Source organism: Phodopus roborovskii, unplaced genomic scaffold, assembly GCF_943737965.1.
Source record: "Phodopus roborovskii unplaced genomic scaffold, PHOROB, whole genome shotgun sequence".
Classification (NCBI taxonomy): Eukaryota; Metazoa; Chordata; class Mammalia; order Rodentia; family Cricetidae; genus Phodopus; species Phodopus roborovskii.
Genome location: NW_026126599.1, coordinates 6,746,319 through 6,753,944, shown reverse-complemented (window position 1 = coordinate 6,753,944; position 7,626 = coordinate 6,746,319). Strand labels below are relative to the sequence as shown.

At 44.2% G+C, this 7,626-nt stretch overlaps 1 pseudogene; it reads right to left on the bottom strand.

Moving 5' to 3' along the window:
* Window positions 1-3,450: 3,450 nt before the first annotated feature.
* LOC127237348 (securin-like) lies at window positions 3,451-4,024 on the bottom strand (annotated as a pseudogene).
* Between the last annotated feature and the right edge of the window lie 3,602 nt (window positions 4,025-7,626).

The window sequence follows — 7,626 nt, the reverse complement described above, 5'->3', positions numbered from 1 at the left end:
CACCACCTAGCCCCTGGTTTGCCTTTCTTAACTGTGGCAATCACCATGTCACCCACGCCAGCAGCAGGAAGTGTGTTCAGTCATCCCTTGATTCCCTTCACAGAGATGATGCACAAAGTTTGGGCTCCTGTAATGTCAACACAATTGATCACAGCTCCTACTGGAAGACTAAGGGAAATCTGGAATTTCATTCCAGAGGACCCACCACACCCTCACTCAGAAACCTTGGACACCAGAAAAGAGTCAGGAAAAAAAAAAAAATGGACCCTGATTTTCTGATCATCCTTCTTCTACCTCTGAGTACTAGGATTAGAGGCATGTGCCACCATGTCGGGCCTATGATTCTCCAGGCTTCACATCCAGGCTTCATACATGTCAGGCGATCACTCTTCCAACCTAACTGTGTACCACCTCGCTTGAATTCTAACTTGTAATGCTGTAGACTGGAAGCCCATTCAAACAGATCACAATGATTCAATAAAACAGAAGCAAGACATTAAACTAAAGTTAAAATTGGCCGGCCAGTCACCCTGTGAGTTTCTTTGTGACAAATGAGGACTTATGACTACACTGTTTGTGCCTGCAAGAAATATTCTTACTTGGGTGAGGTCAACTTTTAAAAGAAAACTCAGCAGGGAGTCCTCCTGAAATGAGAGCCTGTAAGATGAGTTATCTGGAGTGAGACATCAGCCCTCTGTTGTCTGTGTCTTCTTCCAATGAAGGTCTTCCTGGGTCACTACTACCACCCCATGATCACAGTTAGGTGACAAAGAACAAAGGAAATTAAACATGCTACCTTAAAGTTGTAAGGGACAACTAAGCAAAATTGGAGTCACTGACAGTCACACAAGTTCAGAATCCACATTTAAACTCCACTTTCCAGATTAACCCCAGAGCAAACTTAAAGTTTAAACAGCATGCAAAGTAACCCAACTTCAAATAGCACTTCGTTGAAGCATTATTTTCAAAGCAAAATATGGATGCCATTATTAACACATAGGAGGGCACACAGAAACTCAAAATACAGGTGCTCAAACATAGGGAGAGGGATCTATCACACACACACACACACACACACACACACGGCAATATCCCTATGAAACTAGGGATATGCCATCAACAACAACAAAAAGAATTTTGTTTCAACAGGCTATGGGCCAGAAAAGTAAACACCCAGGACTGGAGAGATGGGTTAGTGGTTAAGAACACTGGCTGCTCTTCCAGAGGTCCTGGATTCCGTTCCCAGCAGCCACAAGGTGGCTCACAACCATCTGTTACTCCAGTTTCAGAGGATCTGATGCCTGATGCCCTCTGCTGGCTTCTGTAGGCACCAGTCACTCAAGTGATTCATGATATACATACAGGCAAACAGACAAAATAAAACCTTCAGAAGGGAAGCCTCTCCTGGAGAGGACCCTAAGAAGAGAGGGCCTTTTGGGAGGGCAGGAGTGTTCATGGAAGACCCTCCTAAAAGTCCTGGGTTTTGCCCTTTACAATGAAAGTTACTGTGAGTTAAAGAAAAATGCCTTTCGATGCATTTTTTTTTTCCCTTCCACAACTTCTTTGCATGAATTCTTCGTAAAACTCAGTAGTTCTTCCCAGATTCCGCAGTTACACCTGTGCAACCATGAGTGTAAGAAGAGAGTGTAATCCAACACACATCTTACAGACCCTGTCCCAGAATTGGGGTGACCCCCCTCTTCTCTACCCTCTCTGTGAAGCCAAGACCTGTGCATAGGATCTGGTGCCTGCTGCTGAGCTACACCTGGCCCAATCTTAAATCCTGTTCCCAAAGCTCACGTTCTTATGCATCTTCAACTCCACTCCAACTAGGTCAATACAGCTAAAGGCTTCTGACCTCACACTATCCCAGAGGGCTAAGTATTTCTTCCAGTGTGATGTAGTATTTGTCAAGCAAGCTGGGTGGTTGTTTTGGAATTATATTATTATTTTTGGGTTTTTTGTTTTTTTGTTTTGTTTTTCAAGATAGGGGTTCTCTTTGTATTCCTGGCTGTCCTGGAACTAGCTCTGTGGACTAGGCTGGCCTAGAATTCACAGAGATTCAACTGCCTCTGTCCCCCGAGTGCTGGAATTAAAGGTGTGTGCTACTGCTGCCCAGCAATATTATATTATTGCTGTTTGCTCTTATTTTTCTGGTTTGTGTTTGGTGATTTTTCTTTTGAGACAAGGTCTCACTATGTAACCTTGGTTGGCTCAGAATCTGTTATGTAGACCAGGCAGGTCTTGAACTTACAGAGATCTGCCTGCTTCCTGTGATTAAAAGCATGGCCTGGGGTTGATTTCCGAACACAGTTTATATATAAAATTCACTTCTCTAAATGGGATAGGTCTAAACTCTCAGCACTAAGGAAGCGCCTGAACGGGAACAAGTCCTTCTGGTCCTTCCAAGATGGTGTGTAGGACAGCTGTCTCTAAATGTGCCGACTTGGATTCCTCTTGTTGTCTACCTCCACGCTCCCCAAGGGGAGGCTCATCTGTAGGTTATATCTCTGAAAGCACAGATAACCCATGCTTCCCAATCTCCCACTAATGCCTGACCAAGTTCTCAGTCACAGTGAGGCGGCTCTCCACAGCATGAATGTGAATAAGACAAAGCACCCCGATGCCTGATGGGAGTGCTGACTGTTCTAGGAAGTTCTGAGGGAGCCAAGGGACAGGGGTTATGAAACACAGCCAGAAACCAAACTGGAGAGGTTGCTTTGTTAAAGGCACAAGTGCTACAGAACGAACCCTGTTGTATTTATTTAAAAATAGCCTTGCTGTGTTAGATTAAAGTGCCGGGACTGTCACGTGAAAAGAGGGCACCCTGAGAACACCTGAGCACTAGCTATAACAGCTCAACTCTCTGAGCAAAGGACCCGTGTGCACACTGGTGAGCGCATCCCACCTAGCCACGCACCTTCTGACGTCGTTTCTCCTTCCTCTTGTCTTCTGTGTCCTGCAGCATCTTTTCTTTCCAGAGGTCAAAGAAGTAAGAGGGATCAGTGTAGAACTTCAGCCCATCCTTCTTTTCATCTCCAATGCATTCAAAGTCAGGGTGCAAAAGATCATTAGCAGTTGGGAGGTTGTCATTAAATTTAACTCTTTGGATCCTAACACCTACACGAAGCATCCAAACCACCTTATATATTATGCCCTAAACGTCCCTATTTGGAAAAATATGGAAACAAAAACAAGAGAAAATAACTCTACAACCTTTTAAAAATATTTATTTTATGTATATGAGTGTCCTGCCTTCATGCACACCAATAGAGGGAATCAGATTCCATTATAGATGGTTGTGAGCCACCATGTGGTTGCTGGGAATTGAACTTGAAACCTCTGGAAGAGGAGCAAATACTCTTTTTTTTCTTTTTCTTACACACACAAATGCTTTATTAATTAATACAACATACATAAGATATAAGGGAGTAAGAAGTTTAAATATCTTCATCGTAGCAAACAGGTAATGCTGGAAGGAGATTGCAGCCGATTGGATTCCCATGGTAGAAAGGGTGTCTTCAGAGGGAAGAGGGGTCCAGGTGTAGCAGTTTCTCAAGCCCACTCTCTTCATTCAGGAGCATGAGCGGCACTCCACTCAAGGGGAGATGTGCAATCTGGTGTTCCTCAGGCAGGTCAAAACTCTCAAAATCTAGAGGATTGAAGAGGAAGAACTTTTCTCTTTCTGGGTAGGTGTCATCAGAAGCAGGAACAGAGCCTGTTGTGTCTTAGCAGCCTTTTCGGTGGTCTTTTTCACAGTCAACGTTGGCTGTTTCTGTTTGAGGGGTCTATTGATCTTTGCTGGATTTTCTGTAACTCTGATGACAGTTCCCAAAGCCTTTCTGCTGGCTTTAGGCAAGGCTGAAGAATTGAACACTTTGCCAACTTGTGGTACTGAGACTTGCAATTTCCCATCTGAGGCTTTGACACCAGACACTAGCCAGCTTCAATCCATCCTTGAATGCCAAACGCTGCTTGGTTCTTCATTATCCTTATCAACAAAGATCAGAGTGGTCATCCTGGATTACTCCAAGACTGTGCCTGGAGCAAATACTCTTAACCATTGAGCCATTTTTCCAGCCCCATAACTCTACAGTCTTAAAAACTGAGAGCTAAATAGCTACAAATCCTCTGAAAACTCCCTGCAATTCGGTTGGACTTTAATCCCAGCACTCCAGAGGCAGAGGCAGGCAGAGCTCTGTAAATTCCAGGCCAGCCTGGTCTACAAAGTTACACAGAGAAACCTTGTCTTGAAAAATAAACAAACAAACAAACAAATCCCCTCAACTCACAAATATTCAGTTTCAATGGCTCATGTATTTAAGGAACTATTTGGTTTATTCTTACAGCAAGCTACATATAGAGGCAGCTGGGAACTGAAGGCATGAGTGTGAAGATATCACTAGACCCAAGGTAAATGATAAATGGGTGTTTATTGGGAAACACTTACACAGATAATAGTAAAGAACGGCAGGAGCGCTTCTCTGCCCCTCCTATCTGATAGGCTGACCTAAGAGAAAAAGAGAGCCTGCAAGAGAAGCCAGGCCTCATGCTTCTTCCCTCTCTCTGCTTCCATCCACCTGAAGCCACACCCAAAGGGGTGTGGCCATCTTTATAGGTTCACTGGCAAGACACCACTACAGGGAACTTCAATAACGATATGATACAAAAACCTAGTAAGTGCTCTGCTCCTGTTTGTCAATTCAGGTTTACTCAGCATCATTTGGGGAAACAAGGCAAAATGTTTGTGGTACGTGGACATGGCAGAAACACATTCATTCCCTGTGGCTATGTCAGTTTCAAGTACTGCCATGATTGCTATAGTCTAAATAATATTTCAAGTCATTATGTAAATGAATCCTTCACCATGGAACCAGTAATAACCTAGCCACCGTGAAGTCAAGGTTGTCATAGGAATCATCAGTACTGTTCAAGGGGCTAGAGAGATGGCTCAGCAGCTAAATACTCCAGCTTCTCTTCCAGAGGACCTGAGCTCAGGTCTCAGCACCCACATCAGGTGGCCAAAACTGCCTGTAACACCACCTCCCCCTTTCAGTCTCTGAGGGCTCTGCACTCTTGGGCCCATACACACAGACAGATATATAATCAAAAATAAAAATAGAATCTTTAAACAATGTTTCTATTTCTCTCAGAATAAAAATGGGGGAATTAAAATTTTTTTCTGTAATGCTTGGAATAGTCATGATGTAATGTAGACACTAAGTTCAAAATTAAATCAGGAGGGCCGGGTGATAGTGGAGCCTTCCTTTAATCCCAACACTCAAGAGGCAGAAGCAGGTGGATCTCTGAGAGTTCAAGACCAGCCTGGTCTACAGAGTGAGTTCTGGTACAGCCAGGGCTACACACACACACACACACACACACACACACACACACACAAATCCTGTCTCGAAAAACCAAACCAAAACAACAACGAAACAAAATTGAAACAGGAGATTTGCTCTTTATATCACTATTCCACTAAATTATATATGCACACAGGAGACACAAAGCCAGTTAAATACACAGACAGAAGAGCATTTATACCCAAACTAAGGAACAATAACAACAACAATCTCCCGCTCTCCCCATACACAAATTAATGGAAAAAAGAGAGTTCACACACATCTCACTTTTAAATGTGTGTGCTCTAAATGCTTGGAAAGCGCACTCATCCCAGTGAAGTTGAGGCAGGTTGCCTATCTCCTGTCAGTTTCCAGGGTGCATGCCCATTTGTCTGAGCGAATCTCTCTGTCCAGCAGAAAGAAAAGCTGACACTCCCAATTTTTCTATCATGGAGGCTAGCTCCAAACCAGACTGAAAGCCTGGGCCCTTCTGAGGAGGACCAAAGGGCCCTGCAGTAGGAATGTCAGGATGGCAACCACAGACAAAGAACACACAAGCTTCTCCATGACCATCACAGACTCAGCTGCAGCCCTGACTGGGTGAAGTGAGAACTATTGGCTTCCACCACTGTGCTTAGCAAGTGCTGGTGAAGGGAGATCTGCAGAGCAGGGACCCACAGAGCAGGGGGAATGGTGGGCAGAGGGCCAAGGCCCTCATGGAGGACAAGCGGACAGTAAGAATGAGAAAGAAAAACCAAAGAGTCTTTGTATTAACAAATATTTCATTGGGCCAGGGAATCATTTTGTTGTGTAAGTAGCACTTCTCAGACACTACACAGTAAATAGCTGAGTACAGCAGGCATGTGCACAGATCTGGGGATCTTAGGAGAAACCATGAGTACAATTTCAGTGGAATACCTGCACAGAACAATATACAAATGACAGCATCTCAAGAGAGACAAAAGCTTTTCCACCTATGACCTACACAATAATCACCCTGATCTAGGAAACAAAGCTGAGCTAAGTAAGCACTCAGTTGATTGGATGGGTGAGTCTTCTTGTCTTTAATCCTAGCACTTGGGAGGCAGAGACAGGCAGATCTCTCTTAGTTTGAGATCAGCCTGGTCTACAGAGAGAGTTCCAGGACAGGTTCCAAACATATATATGTATATATGGGTATGCAGGAAGTCTTGCTTCTTTCCTGGAAAGAGATTTTAACCAGGTTTCAAGATAAAAGAGTGCCTTTCCCCTTCTCACCTCACCAAGTTTTCCCTGCCTCATCTTGCCTTAGTAGGAATAGGATCCCTGGGGCTTCTGCCATCTGTGACCAAAGGATACTCAATTGTACCACCTTGCTAAGTCCAACAGACAGAATAAACTGCTTTCAAAATGCTATCATTAACAAAAATCATCGAGGGGACAACGAGATGAATTGGTAGGCAAAGGTACTTACTGCTCAGCCTAAGGACCTGAGTTCGATCCCCTTGACCCAGGTGGTAGAAGGAGTGACTCAGCTTCTTCAAGTTATCTTCTGACCTCTGTGCATACACTAGTATGCATTTGATAATACATACACACACAGGATTACGTGGATAGATGAATACCTGCCAACTTTTTATTACCTGGAAAAATTAGCCCAAACAGAACACAACTAAAATGAACGAGGTTCTATTAGCCATGCCTATCCTCGGTCCCTGGGTTCTCTGAATATGACAGCCATTATCTTCATCAGAGAAACTACAACTACTTGCCAGAGCCCCTCAAGATTGGGCCTATTTACTGTTGAGTTTCCCTCATAGAAACAGACATACATATGGGCAAGGCTGCCGACCCTCATTTGCTATCTCAAAAGGGGTGTACCTTTTAGCTAGCAATGTGCAATTCTGCCTTGTCTGAGAGCCCGTGGCCCTGGGAAGGACCACAGTGTATAGACTATGGAAGCGTAATAGAATCAGGGGAACTCCATCCGTGCAAGGGAAAACTCTGGCTGGATCTCAGGGGCTCGCTGCATAGCAGTCTTCCCAAGAAGAAAGTGACACAGTGGCTCACAGTGAGTTCCAGGCCAGCCTAAGACATACAGTAGAAAACCTGTCTCAAAAAGCAAAAACAAGCTGGGTAGTGGTGGCACACTACTTTAATTCTAGCACTCGGGAGGCAGAAGCAGGTGGATCTCTGTGAGTTCAAGGCCAGCCTGGCCTACAGAATGAGTTCCAGGACAGCCAGTGCTGCACAGTGAAACCTGTCTAAAAAACAAACAAATAAACAAAAAACCAACCAAACA